This window comes from Pseudophryne corroboree, chromosome 5 (assembly GCF_028390025.1).
Source record: "Pseudophryne corroboree isolate aPseCor3 chromosome 5, aPseCor3.hap2, whole genome shotgun sequence".
In the NCBI taxonomy this organism is placed as follows: Eukaryota; Metazoa; Chordata; class Amphibia; order Anura; family Myobatrachidae; genus Pseudophryne; species Pseudophryne corroboree.
This window is the reverse complement of record NC_086448.1, coordinates 5146711-5159387: the sequence shown is the minus strand read 5'-3', so window position 1 is coordinate 5159387 and position 12677 is coordinate 5146711. Positions and strand designations below refer to the sequence as shown.

The following is a 12677-nucleotide window of genomic DNA, read 5'->3' as shown; positions in this document are numbered from 1 at the left end:
CACAGAACTGATCGCACAGGCAGAGTAAGTCTGAAGCTACTCAGAAACTGCTAACTCGTTTGTAATCGCAATATTGCGCGTACGTCGGTCGCAATTTTAAGAAGCTAAGATTCACTCCCAGTAGGCGGCGGCTTAGCGTGTGTAACACGCTACATTCTGCTACATTCGCCTTGCGAGCGAACAACTCGGAATGAGGGCCTATATACAGGTGCAGCGGTGTATACATGTGGGTATTATACACAGGGGCAGCAGTATATACATGCGGGTATGTATTATATACAGGCAGTACTGCCCCCCTCTACCACAACAGCCTCTCCGCTCAGGGTAGATGATTCAAGTGGCCTAAGTGACCTTTTACGTCAGGGGGAGGTGCCAAAACGCAAGGGGGAGGAGCTAGGTCAGCGGGATACTTCCTCTACTGTCCCCGGCACCAACTATCTTTAGTATCCCGGTCGTAGCTCCTCCCCCTGGTGACGTAAGATGGTCCTTTCTCCCACTCGGATTTATAACCAACCGTCCCCCCTCAGTCCTGCCCCCGATACACCCCGTACTGCCCCCTCCCCCAGTACTGCCCCCGTCACACCCCTCAGTCCTTCCCCCTCCCCCAGTACTGCCCCCTCCCCCAGTACTGCCCCCGTCACACCCCTCAGTCCTTCTCCCTCCCCCAGTACTGCCCCCGACACACACCGTACTGCCCCCTCTCCCAGTACTGCCCCTCCCCCTGTACTGCCCCGTCACACCCCTCAGTACTGCCCCCTCCCCCAGTACTGCCCCCTCAGTCCTTCTCCCTCCCCCAGTACTGCCCCCGACACACACCGTACTGCCCCCTCTCCCAGTACTGCCCCTCCCCCTGTACTGCCCCGTCACACCCCTCAGTACTGCCCCCTCCCCCAGTACTGCCCCCTCAGTCCTTCTCCCTCCCCCAGTACTGCCCCCGACACACACCGTACTGCCCCCTCTCCCAGTACTGCCCCCTCCCCCAGTACTGCCCCCGTCACACCCCTCAGTCCTGCCCCTCCCCCAGTCCTGCCCCCGGCACACCCCGTACTGCCCCCTCCCCCAGTACTGCCCCCGGCTCCTCCTCATTAAGTTTCACTTTCATTTCTACTTTCTCTATTTCCGTTTTTCCCGTCACCCGGATTCTCCACCCGCTCTCTACTGCCCGCTCACCCGCCACTCACCCTCCTCTCACCCTGAGCCCGGAACCGGGTGCTGCCAGTGTGCAGGATGTAAGTTGTGTCTCACTGATTATTATATATCCTGCAGCGTCTATTATATTATATTACAGTACAGGTGAGGGTGTGAGTGTGGGTTATTATGTGGTATATTACAGTACAGGTGAGGGTGTGAGTGTGGGTTATTATGTGGTATATTACAGTACAGGTGAGGGTGTGAGTGTGGGTTATTAGGTGGTATATTACAGTACAGGTGAGGGTGTGAGTGTGGGTTATTATGTGGTATATTACAGTACAGGTGAGGGTGTGAGTGTGGGTTATTATGTGGTATATTACAGTACAGGTGAGGGTGTGAGTGTGGGTTATTATGTGGTATATTACAGTACAGGTGAGGGTGTGAGTGTGGGTTATTATGTGGTATATTACAGTACAGGTGAGGGTGGGTTATTAGGTGGTATATTACAGTACAGGTGAGGGTGTGAGTGTGGGTTATTAGGTGGTATATTACAGTACAGGTGAGGGTGTGAGTGTGGGTTATTAGGTGGTATATTACAGTACAGGTGAGGGTGTGAGTGTGGGTTATTATGTGGTGTATTACAGTACAGGTGAGGGTGTGAGTGTGGGTTATTATGTGGTATATTACAGTACAGGTGAGGGTGTGAGGGTGGGTTATTAGGTGGTATATTACAGTACAGGTGAGGGTGTGAGTGTGGGTTATTATGTGGTATATTACAGTACAGGTGAGGGTGTGAGTGTGGGTTATTAGGTGGTATATTACAGTACAGGTGTGAGTGTGGGTTATTATGTGGTATATTACAGTACAGGTGTGAGTGTGGGTTATTATGTGGTATATTACATTACAGTACAGGTGAGGGTGGGTTATTAGGTGGTATATTACAGTACAGGTGTGAGTGTGGGTTATTAGGTGGTATATTACAGTACAGGTGAGGGTGTGAGTGTGGGTTATTAGGTGGTATATTACAGTACAGGTGAGGGTGTGAGTGTGGGTTATTAGGTGGTATATTACAGTACAGGTGAGGGTGTGAGTGTGGGTTATTAGGTGGTATATTACAGTACAGGTGAGGGTGTGGGTTATTAGGTGGTATATTACAGTACAGGTGTGAGTGTGAGTGTGGGTTGTTATGTGGTATATTACAGTACAGGTGAGGGTGGGTTATTAGGTGGTATATTACAGTACAGGTGAGGGTGTGAGTGTGGGTTATTAGGTGGTATATTACAGTACAGGTGAGGGTGTGAGTGTGGGTTATTATGTGGTATATTACAGTACAGGTGAGAGTGTGAGTGTGGGTTATTAGGTGGTATATTACAGTACAGGTGTGAGTGTGAGTGTGGGTTGTTATGTGGTATATTACAGTACAGGTGAGGGTGTGAGTGTGGGTTATTAGGTGGTATATTACAGTACAGGTGAGGGTGTGAGTGCGGGTTATTATGTGGTATATTACAGTACAGGTGAGGGTGTGAGTGTGGGTTATTATGTGGTATATGACAGTACAGGTGAGGGTGTGAGTGTGGGTTATTAGGTGGTATATTACAGTACAGGTGAGGGTGTGAGTGTGGGTTATTATGTGGTATATTACAGTACAGGTGAGGGTTGGTTATTAGGTGGTATATTACAGTACAGGTGAGGGTTATTAGGTGGTATATTACAGTACAGGTGAGGGTGTGAGTGTGGGTTATTAGGTGGTATATTACAGTACAGGTGAGGGTGTGAGTGTGGGTTATTATGTGGTATATTACAGTACAGGTGAGGGTGTGGGTTATTATGTGGTATATTACAGTACAGGTGAGGGTGTGAGTGTGGGTTATTATATGGTATATTACAGTACAGGTGAGGGTGTGAGTGTGGGTTATTAGGTGGTATATTACAGTACAGGTGAGGGTGTGAGTGTGGGTTATTATATGGTATATTACAGTACAGGTGAGGGTGTGAGTGTGGGTTATTAGGTGGTATATTACAGTACAGGTGTGAGTGTGGGTTATTAGGTGGTATATTACAGTACAGGTGAGGGTTATTAGGTGGTATATTACAGTACAGGTGAGGGTGTGAGTGTGGGTTATTAGGTGGTATATTACAGTACAGGTGTGAGTGTGGGTTATTAGGTGGTATATTACAGTACAGGTGAGGGTGGGTTATTAGGTGGTATATTACAGTACAGGTGAGGGTGTGAGTGTGGGTTATTATGTGGTGTATTACAGTACAGGTGAGGGTGTGAGTGTGGGTTATTATGTGGTATATTACAGTACAGGTGAGGGTGTGAGTGTGGGTTATTAGGTGGTATATTACAGTACAGGTGTGAGTGTGGGTTATTAGGTGGTATATTACAGTACAGGTGAGGGTTATTAGGTGGTATATTACAGTACAGGTGAGGGTGTGAGTGTGGGTTATTAGGTGGTATATTACAGTACAGGTGAGGGTGTGAGTGTGGGTTATTATATGGTATATTACAGTACAGGTGAGGGTGTGAGTGTGGGTTATTAGGTGGTATATTACAGTACAGGTGTGAGTGTGAGTGTGGGTTATTAGGTGGTATATTACAGTACAGGTGAGAGTGTGAGTGTGGGTTATTAGGTGGTATATTACAGTACAGGTGTGAGTGTGAGTGTGGGTTGTTATGTGGTATATTACAGTACAGGTGAGGGTGTGAGTGTGGGTTATTAGGTGGTATATTACAGTACAGGTGTGAGTGTGAGTGTGGGTTGTTATGTGGTATATTACAGTACAGGTGAGGGTGTGAGTGTGGGTTATTAGGTGGTATATTACAGTACAGGTGAGGGTGTGAGTGTGGGTTATTAGGTGGTATATTACAGTACAGGTGAGGGTGTGGGTTATTAGGTGGTATATTACAGTACAGGTGTGAGTGTGGGTTATTAGGTGGTATATTACAGTACAGGTGAGGGTGTGAGTGTGGGTTATTAGGTGGTATATTACAGTACAGGTGAGAGTGAGTGTGGGTTGTTATGTGGTATATTACAGTACAGGTGAGGGTGTGAGTGTGGGTTATTATGTGGTATATTACAGTACAGGTGAGGGTGTGAGTGTGGGTTATTAGGTGGTATATTACAGTACAGGTGAGGGTGTGAGTGTGGGTTATTAGGTGGTATATTACAGTACAGGTGTGAGTGTGGGTTATTATGTGGTATATTACAGTACAGGTGAGGGTGTGAGTGTGGGTTATTAGGTGGTATATTACAGTACAGGTGTGAGTGTGGGTTATTATGTGGTATATTACAGTACAGGTGAGGGTGTGAGTGTGGGTTATTATGTGGTATATTACAGTACAGGTGATGGTGTGAGTGTGAGTTATTATGTGGTATATTTCAGTACAGGTGTGAGTGTGGGTTATTAGGTGGTATATTACAGTACAGGTGAGGGTGTGTGTGTGGGTTATTATGTGGTATATTACAGTACAGGTGAGGGTGTGAGTGTGGGTTATTAGGTGGTATATTACAGTACAGGTGAGGGTGTGAGGGTGGGTTATTATGTGGTATATGACAGTACAGGTGTGAGTGTGGGTTATTAGGTGGTATATTACAGTACAGGTGAGGGTGTGAGTGTGGGTTATTATGTGGTATATTACAGTACAGGTGAGGGTGTGAGTGTGGGTTATTAGGTGGTATATTACAGTACAGGTGAGGGTGTGAGTGTGGGTTATTATGTGGTATATGACAGTACAGGTGAGGGTGTGGGTTATTATGTGGTATATTACAGTACAGGTGAGGGTGTGAGTGTGGGTTATTATGTGGTATATTACAGTACAGGTGATGGTGTGAGTGTGAGTTATTATGTGGTATATTTCAGTACAGGTGTGAGTGTGGGTTATTAGGTGGTATATTACAGTACAGGTGAGGGTGTGAGTGTGGGTTATTATGTGGTATATTACAGTACAGGTGAGGGTGTGAGTGTGGGTTATTAGGTGGTATATTACAGTACAGGTGAGGGTGTGAGGGTGGGTTATTATGTGGTATATTACAGTACAGGTGAGGGTGTGAGTGTGGGTTATTATGTGGTATATTACAGTACAGGTGAGGGTGTGAGGGTGGGTTATTAGGTGGTATATTACAGTACAGGTGAGGGTGTGAGGGTGGGTTATTAGGTGGTATATTACAGTACAGGTGAGGGTGTGAGTGTGGGTTATTAGGTGGTATATTACAGTACAGGTGAGGGTGTGAGTGTGGGTTATTAGGTGGTATATTACAGTACAGGTGAGGGTGTGAGGGTGGGTTATTAGGTGGTATATTACAGTACAGGTGAGGGTGTGAGGGTGGGTTATTAGGTGGTATATTACAGTACAGGTGAGGGTGTGAGTGTGGGTTATTAGGTGCTATATTACAGTACAGGTGAGGGTGTGAGGGTGGGTTATTAGGTGGTATATTACAGTACAGGTGAGGGTGTGAGGGTGGGTTATTAGGTGGTATATTACAGTACAGGTGAGGGTGTGAGTGTGGGTTATTATGTGGTATATTACAGTACAGGTGAGGGTGTGAGTGTGGGTTATTAGGTGGTATATTACAGTACAGGTGAGGGTGTGAGGGTGGGTTATTAGGTGGTATATTACAGTACAGGTGAGGGTGGGTTATTAGGTGGTATATTACAGTACAGGTGAGGGTGTGAGTGTGGGTTATAAGGTGGTATATTACAGTACAGGTGAGGGTGTGAGTGTGGGTTATTATGTGGTATATTACAGTACAGGTGAGGGTGTGAGTGTGGGTTATTAGGTGGTATATTACAGTACAGGTGAGGGTGTGAGTGTGGGTTATTAGGTGGTATATTACAGTACAGGTGAGGGTGTGAGTGTGGGTTATTAGGTGGTATATTACAGTACAGGTGAGGGTGTGAGTGTGGGTTATTATATGGTATATTACAGTACAGGTGAGGGTGTGAGTGTGAGTTATTATGTGGTATATTACAGTACAGGTGAGGGTGTGAGTGTGGGTTATTATGTGGTATATTACAGTACAGGTGAGGGTGTGAGTGTAGGTTATTATATGGTATATTACAGTACAGGTGAGGGTGTGAGTGTGGGTTATTAGGTGGTATATTACAGTACAGGTGAGGGTGTGAGTGTGGGTTATTAGGTGGTATATTACAGTACAGGTGATGGTGTGAGTGTGGGTTATTAGTTGGTATATTACAGTACAGGTGAGGGTGTAAGGGTGGGTTATTATGTGGTATATTACAGTACAGGTGAGGGTGTGAGTGTGGGTTATTAGGTGGTATATTACAGTACAGGTGAGGGTGTGAGTGTGGGTTATTAGGTGGTATATTACAGTACAGGTGAGGGTGTGAGTGTGGGTTATTATATGGTATATTACAGTACAGGTGAGGGTGTGAGTGTGAGTTATTATGTGGTATATTACAGTACAGGTGAGGGTGTGAGTGTGGGTTATTATGTGGTATATTACAGTACAGGTGAGGGTGTGAGTGTGGGTTATTATATGGTATATTACAGTACAGGTGAGGGTGTGAGTGTGGGTTATTAGGTGGTATATTACAGTACAGGTGAGGGTGTGAGTGTGGGTTATTAGGTGGTATATTACAGTACAGGTGATGGTGTGAGTGTGGGTTATTAGTTGGTATATTACAGTACAGGTGAGGGTGTAAGGGTGGGTTATTATGTGGTATATTACAGTACAGGTGAGGGTGTGAGTGTGGGTTATTATGTGGTATATTACAGTACAGGTGAGGGTGTGAGTGTGGGTTATTATATGGTATATTACAGTACAGGTGAGGGTGTGAGTGTTGGTTATTAGGTGGTATATTACAGTACAGGTGAGGGTGTGAGTGTGGGTTATTATGTGGTATATTACAGTACAGGTGAGGGTGTGAGTGTGGGTTATTAGGTGGTATATTACAGTACAGGTGAGAGTGTGAGTGTGGGTTATTATGTGGTATATTACAGTACAGGTGAGGGTGTGAGTGTGGGTTATTAGGTGGTATATTACAGTACAGGTGAGGGTGTGAGTGTGGGTTATTATGTGGTATATTACAGTACAGGTGAGGGTGTGAGTGTGGGTTATTAGGTGGTATATTACAGTACAGGTGAGGGTGTGAGTGTGGGTTATTAGGTGGTATATTACAGTACAGGTGAGGGTGTGAGTGTGGGTTATTAGGTGGTATATTACAGTACAGGTGAGGGTGTGAGTGTGGGTTATTATGTGGTATATTACAGTACAGGTGAGGGTGTGAGTGTGGGTTATTATGTGGTATATTACAGTACAGGTGAGGGTGTATTTGTGGGTTATTATGTGGTATATTACAGTACAGGTGAGGGTGTGAGTGTGGGTTATTATGTGGTATATTACAGTACAGGTGAGAGTGTGAGTGTGGGTTATTATGTGGTATATTACAGTACAGGTGAGGGTGTGAGTGTGGGTTATTAGGTGGTATATTACAGTACAGGTGAGGGTGTGAGTGTGGGTTATTAGGTGGTATATTACAGTACAGGTGAGGGTGTGAGTGTGGGTTATTAGGTGGTATATTACAGTACAGGTGAGGGTGTGAGTGTGGGTTATTAGGTGGTATATTACAGTACAGGTGAGGGTGTGAGTGTGGGTTATTAGGTGGTATATTACAGTACAGGTGAGGGTGTGAGTGTGGGTTATTATGTGGTATATTACAGTACAGGTGAGGGTGTGAGTGTGGGTTATTATGTGGTATATTACAGTACAGGTGAGGGTGTATTTGTGGGTTATTATGTGGTATATTACAGTACAGGTGAGGGTGTGAGTGTGGGTTATTATGTGGTATATTACAGTACAGGTGAGAGTGTGAGTGTGGGTTATTATGTGGTATATTACAGTACAGGTGAGGGTGTGAGTGTGGGTTATTAGGTGGTATATTACAGTACAGGTGAGGGTGTGAGTGTGGGTTATTAGGTGGTATATTACAGTACAGGTGAGGGTGTGAGTGTGGGTTATTAGGTGGTATATTACAGTACAGGTGAGGGTGTGAGTGTGGGTTATTAGGTGGTATATTACAGTACAGGTGAGGGTGTGAGTGTGGGTTATTAGGTGGTATATTACAGTACAGGTGAGTGTGGGTTATTATGTGGTATATTACAGTACAGGTGAGTGTGGGTTATTATGTGGTATATTACAGTACAGGTGAGGGTGTGAGTGTGGGTTATTATGTGGTATATTACAGTACAGGTGAGGGTGTGAGTGTGGGTTATTAGGTGGTATATTACAGTACAGGTGAGGGTGTGAGTGTGGGTTATTAGGTGGTATATTACAGTACAGGTGAGGGTGTGAGTGTGGGTTATTAGGTGGTATATTACAGTACAGGTGAGGGTGTGAGTGTGGGTTATTAGGTGGTATATTACAGTACAGGTGAGGGTGTGAGTGTGGGTTATTATGTGGTATATTACAGTACAGGTGAGGGTGTGAGGGTGTGAGTGTGGGTTATTAGGTGGTATATTACAGTGCAGGTGAGGGTGTGAGTGTGGGTTATTAGGTGGTATATTACAGTACAGGTGAGGGTGTGAGTGTGGGTTATTATGTGGTATATTACAGTACAGGTGAGGGTGTATTTGTGGGTTATTATGTGGTATATTACAGTACAGGTGAGGGTGTGAGTGTGGGTTATTATGTGGTATATTACAGTACAGGTGAGGGTGTTAGTGTGGGTTATTAGGTGGTATTTCTCTGACGTCCTAGTGGATGCTGGGAACTCCGTAAGGACCATGGGGAATAGCGGCTCCGCAGGAGACAGGGCACATCTAAAGAAAGCTTTAGGATCACCTGGTGTGCACTGGCTCCTCCCCCTATGACCCTCCTCCAGGCCTCAGATAGATTTCTGTGCCCGACGAGAAGGGTGCACACTAGGGGCTCTCCTGAGCTCTTTGTGAAAGTTTTAGTTTAGGTTTATTATTTTCAGTGAGACCTGCTGGCAACAGGCTCACTGCATCGAGGGACTAAGGGGAGAAGAAGCGAACTCACCTGCGTGCAGAGTGGATTGGGCTTCTTAGGCTACTGGACATTAGCTCCAGAGGGACGATCACAGGTTCAGCCTGGATGGGTCCCAGAGCCGCGCCGCCGGCCCCCTTATAGAGCCAGAAGAGCGAAGAGGTCCGGAAAAATCGGCGGCAGAAGACTTTCCTGTCTTCAGATAAAGGTAGGCGCACAGCACCGCAGCTGTGCGCCATTGCTCTCAGCACACTTCACACTCCGGTCACTGAGGGTGCAGGGCGCTGGGGGGGCAGCGCCCTGAGACGCAATAAATCGTTAGAAAACCTTTTATGGCTAAAATAAATGCATCACATATAACTCCTGGGCTATATGGATGCATTTAACCCCTGCCAAAACATACAAGAAAACGGATGATAAGGACGCCGAGAAAGGGGCGGAGCCTATCTCCTCAGCACACTGGCGCCATTTTCCCTCACAACTCCGTTGGAGGGAAGCTCCCTGGCTCTCCCCTGCAGTCACTACACTACAGAAAGGGGTTAAAAAAGAGAGGGGGGCACAAATTAAGCGCAGTATAAACAATACAGCAGCTATAAGGGGAAAAACACTTAAATAAGGTTATCCCTGTATATATATAGCGCTCTGGTGTGTGCTGGCAAACTCTCCCTCTGTCTCCCCAAAGGGCTAGTGGGGTCCTGTCCTCTATCAGAGCATTCCCTGTGTGTGTGCTGTGTGTCGGTACGTTTGTGTCGACATGTATGAGGAGAAAAATGATGAGGAGACGGAGTAGAGTGTCTGTAATAGTGTTGTCACCCCCTGGGGGGTCGACACCTGAGTGGATGTACTGTGGAAATTGCGTGACAGTGTCAGCTTTGTATAAAAGACAGTGGTTGACATGAGACAGCCGGCTACTCAGCTTGTGCATGTCCAGACGTCTCATACAGGGGCTCTAAAGCGCCCGTTACCTCAGATACAGACGCCGACACGGATACTGGCTCCTGTGTCGACGTGAAGAGACAACCGTGATTTCCAATAGGGCCACACATTGCATGATTGAGGCAATGGAAAAAGTTTACACTTTTCTGATAATATGAATACCACCAAAAAAAAGGGGTATTATGTTGGTGAGGAAAAACTTCCTGTAGTTTTCCTGAATCTGAGAAATAAATTGAGGTGTGTGATGATGCGTGGGTTTCCCCCCGATAACAATTGATAATTTCTAAAAAGTATTGGCTGCATACCCTTTCCCGCCAGAGGTTAGGGTGCGTTGGGAAACACCCCCTAGGGGGGATAAGGCGCTCACACGCTTGTAAGAACAAGGGCTCTACCCTCTCTTGAGATGGCCGCCCTTAAGGATCCTGCTGATAGAAAGCAGGAGGGTATCCTAAAATGTATTTACACACATACTGGTGTTATACTGCGACCAGCAATCGCCTCAGCCTGGATGTGCAGTGCTGGGTTGGCGTGGTCGGATTCCCTGACTGGAAATATGATATCCTAGATAAGGACAGTATATTATTGCCTATAGAGCAATTAAAAGATGCATTTCTATATATGCATGATGCACAGCGGAATATTTGCCGACTGGCATCAAGTATAAGTGCGTTGTCCAATTATACCAGTAAAGTGGTCAGGTGATGCGGATTCCAAACGGCATTTGGAAGTATTGCCTTAAAAGAGGGGATGTACCCCAGGTCGCCTCTCAAAATAAGACGCCGTATTATCAGGCGCAGGCCTGGTTGGCAAGCGGACAAAAGGGTTCCTCTTTTCTGCTCGTGACAGAGGGAGAGGAAAATGGCTGCAGAGATCAGCCAGTTCCAAGGAACAGAAACTCTTTTCCGCCTCTGCCAAGCCCTCAGTATGACGCTAGGGCTTTACAAGTTCAGGCACGGTGGGGTCCCGTTCTCAATGAATTTCAGTGCGCAGTGGGCTCACTCGCAAGTAGACCCCTGGATCCTTCAGGTAATATTTCAGGGGTACAAATTGGAATTCGAGACGTATCCCCCTCGCCGTTTCCAAAGGTCTGTTTTACCGACGTCTCCCGCTGACAGGGAGGCAGTTTTGGAAGCCATTCACAAGCTGTATTCCCAGCAGGTGATAATCAAGGTACCCCTCCTGCAACAGGGAACGGGGTATTATTCCACACTATTGTGGTACCGAAGCCAGACGGCTCGGTGAGACCGATTTTAAAATCTAAAATCTAAAATCTTTGAACACTTGCATACAGAGGTTCAAATTCAAAATTGAGTCACTCAGAGCAGTGATTGCAAACCTGGAAGAAGGGGACTACATGATGTCTCGGGACATCAAGGATGCTTACCTTCATGTCAAAATTTACCCTTCTCACCAAGGGTATTTCAGGTTATGGTACAGAACTGTCACTATCAGTTCGGACGCTGCCGTAGGGATGGTCCACGGCACCCCGGGTCTTTACTGAAGTAATGACCGTAATGATGATATTCCTTCGAAGGAAGGGAATTTTAGTTATCCGTTACTTGGACGATTCCCTGATAAGGGTAAGATCCAGGGAACAGTTGGAGATCGGTGTAGCACTATATCAGGTAGTGTTGCGGCAGCACGATTGGATTCTCAATATTCCAAAATCGCAGCTGGTTCCGACGACTTGTCTTCTGTTCCTAGGGATGATCCTGGACACAGTCCAGAAAGAAGGTGTTTCTCCCGGAGGAGAAAGCCAGGGAGTTATCCGAGCTAGTCAGGAACCTCCTAAAACCGAACCAAGTCTCAGTGCATCAATGCACAAGGGTTCTGGGTAAAAATGGTGGCTTCCTACGAAGCAATCCCATTCGGCAGATTCCACGCAAGACTTTCCAGTGGAACCTACTGGACAAATGGTCCGGGTCGCATCTTCAGATGCTTCAGCGGATAACCCTGTCACCGGGGACAAGGGTATCCCTCCTGTGGTGGTTGCAGAGTGCTCATCTTCTAGAGGGCCGCAGATTCGGCATTCGGGACTGGGTCCTGGTGGCCACGGATGCCAGCCTGCGAGGCTGGGGAGCAGTCACACAGGGAAGGAATTTCCAGGGCTTATGGTCAAGCCTGGAGACATCTCTTCATATAAACATTCTGGAACTAAGGGCCATTTACAATGCCCTAAGTCAAGCGAAACCCCTGCTTCAGGGTCAGGCGGTATTGATCCAATCGGACAACATCACGTCAGTCGCCCACGTAAACAGACAGGGCGGCACGGGAAGCAGGGGGGCAATGGCAGAAGCTGCAAGGATTCTTCGCTGGGCGGAAAATCATGTGATAGCACTGTCAGCAGTGTTCATTCCGGGAGTGGACAACTGGGAAGCAGACTTCCTCAGCAGACACGACCTTCACCCGGGAGAGTGGGGACTTCACCCAGAAGTCTTCCACCTGATTGTAAACCGTTGGGAAAAACCAAAGGTGGACATAATGGCGTCCCGTCTAAACAAAAAACTAGACAGATATTGCGCCAGGTCAGGGGACCCTCAGGCAATAGCGGTGGACGCTCTGGTAACACCGTGGGTGTACCAGTCAGTGTATGTGTTCCCTCCTCTGCCTCTCATACCAAAAGTACTGAGAATCATAAGA

At 46.6% G+C, this 12677-nt stretch overlaps 1 protein-coding gene across 1 annotated transcript in view; it reads left to right on the top strand.

The window, feature by feature from the left end:
* The first annotated feature begins 1067 nt into the window (after positions 1 to 1067).
* PARP10 (poly(ADP-ribose) polymerase family member 10) overlaps positions 1068 to 12677 on the top strand; it is a 279539-nt gene continuing 267929 nt past the window's right edge. Inside the window, exon 1 of the mRNA XM_063921070.1 lies at positions 1068 to 1229. The gene's annotated coding sequence lies outside the window, so the exon portion shown is untranslated. The remainder of the gene's footprint in view (positions 1230 to 12677) is intronic.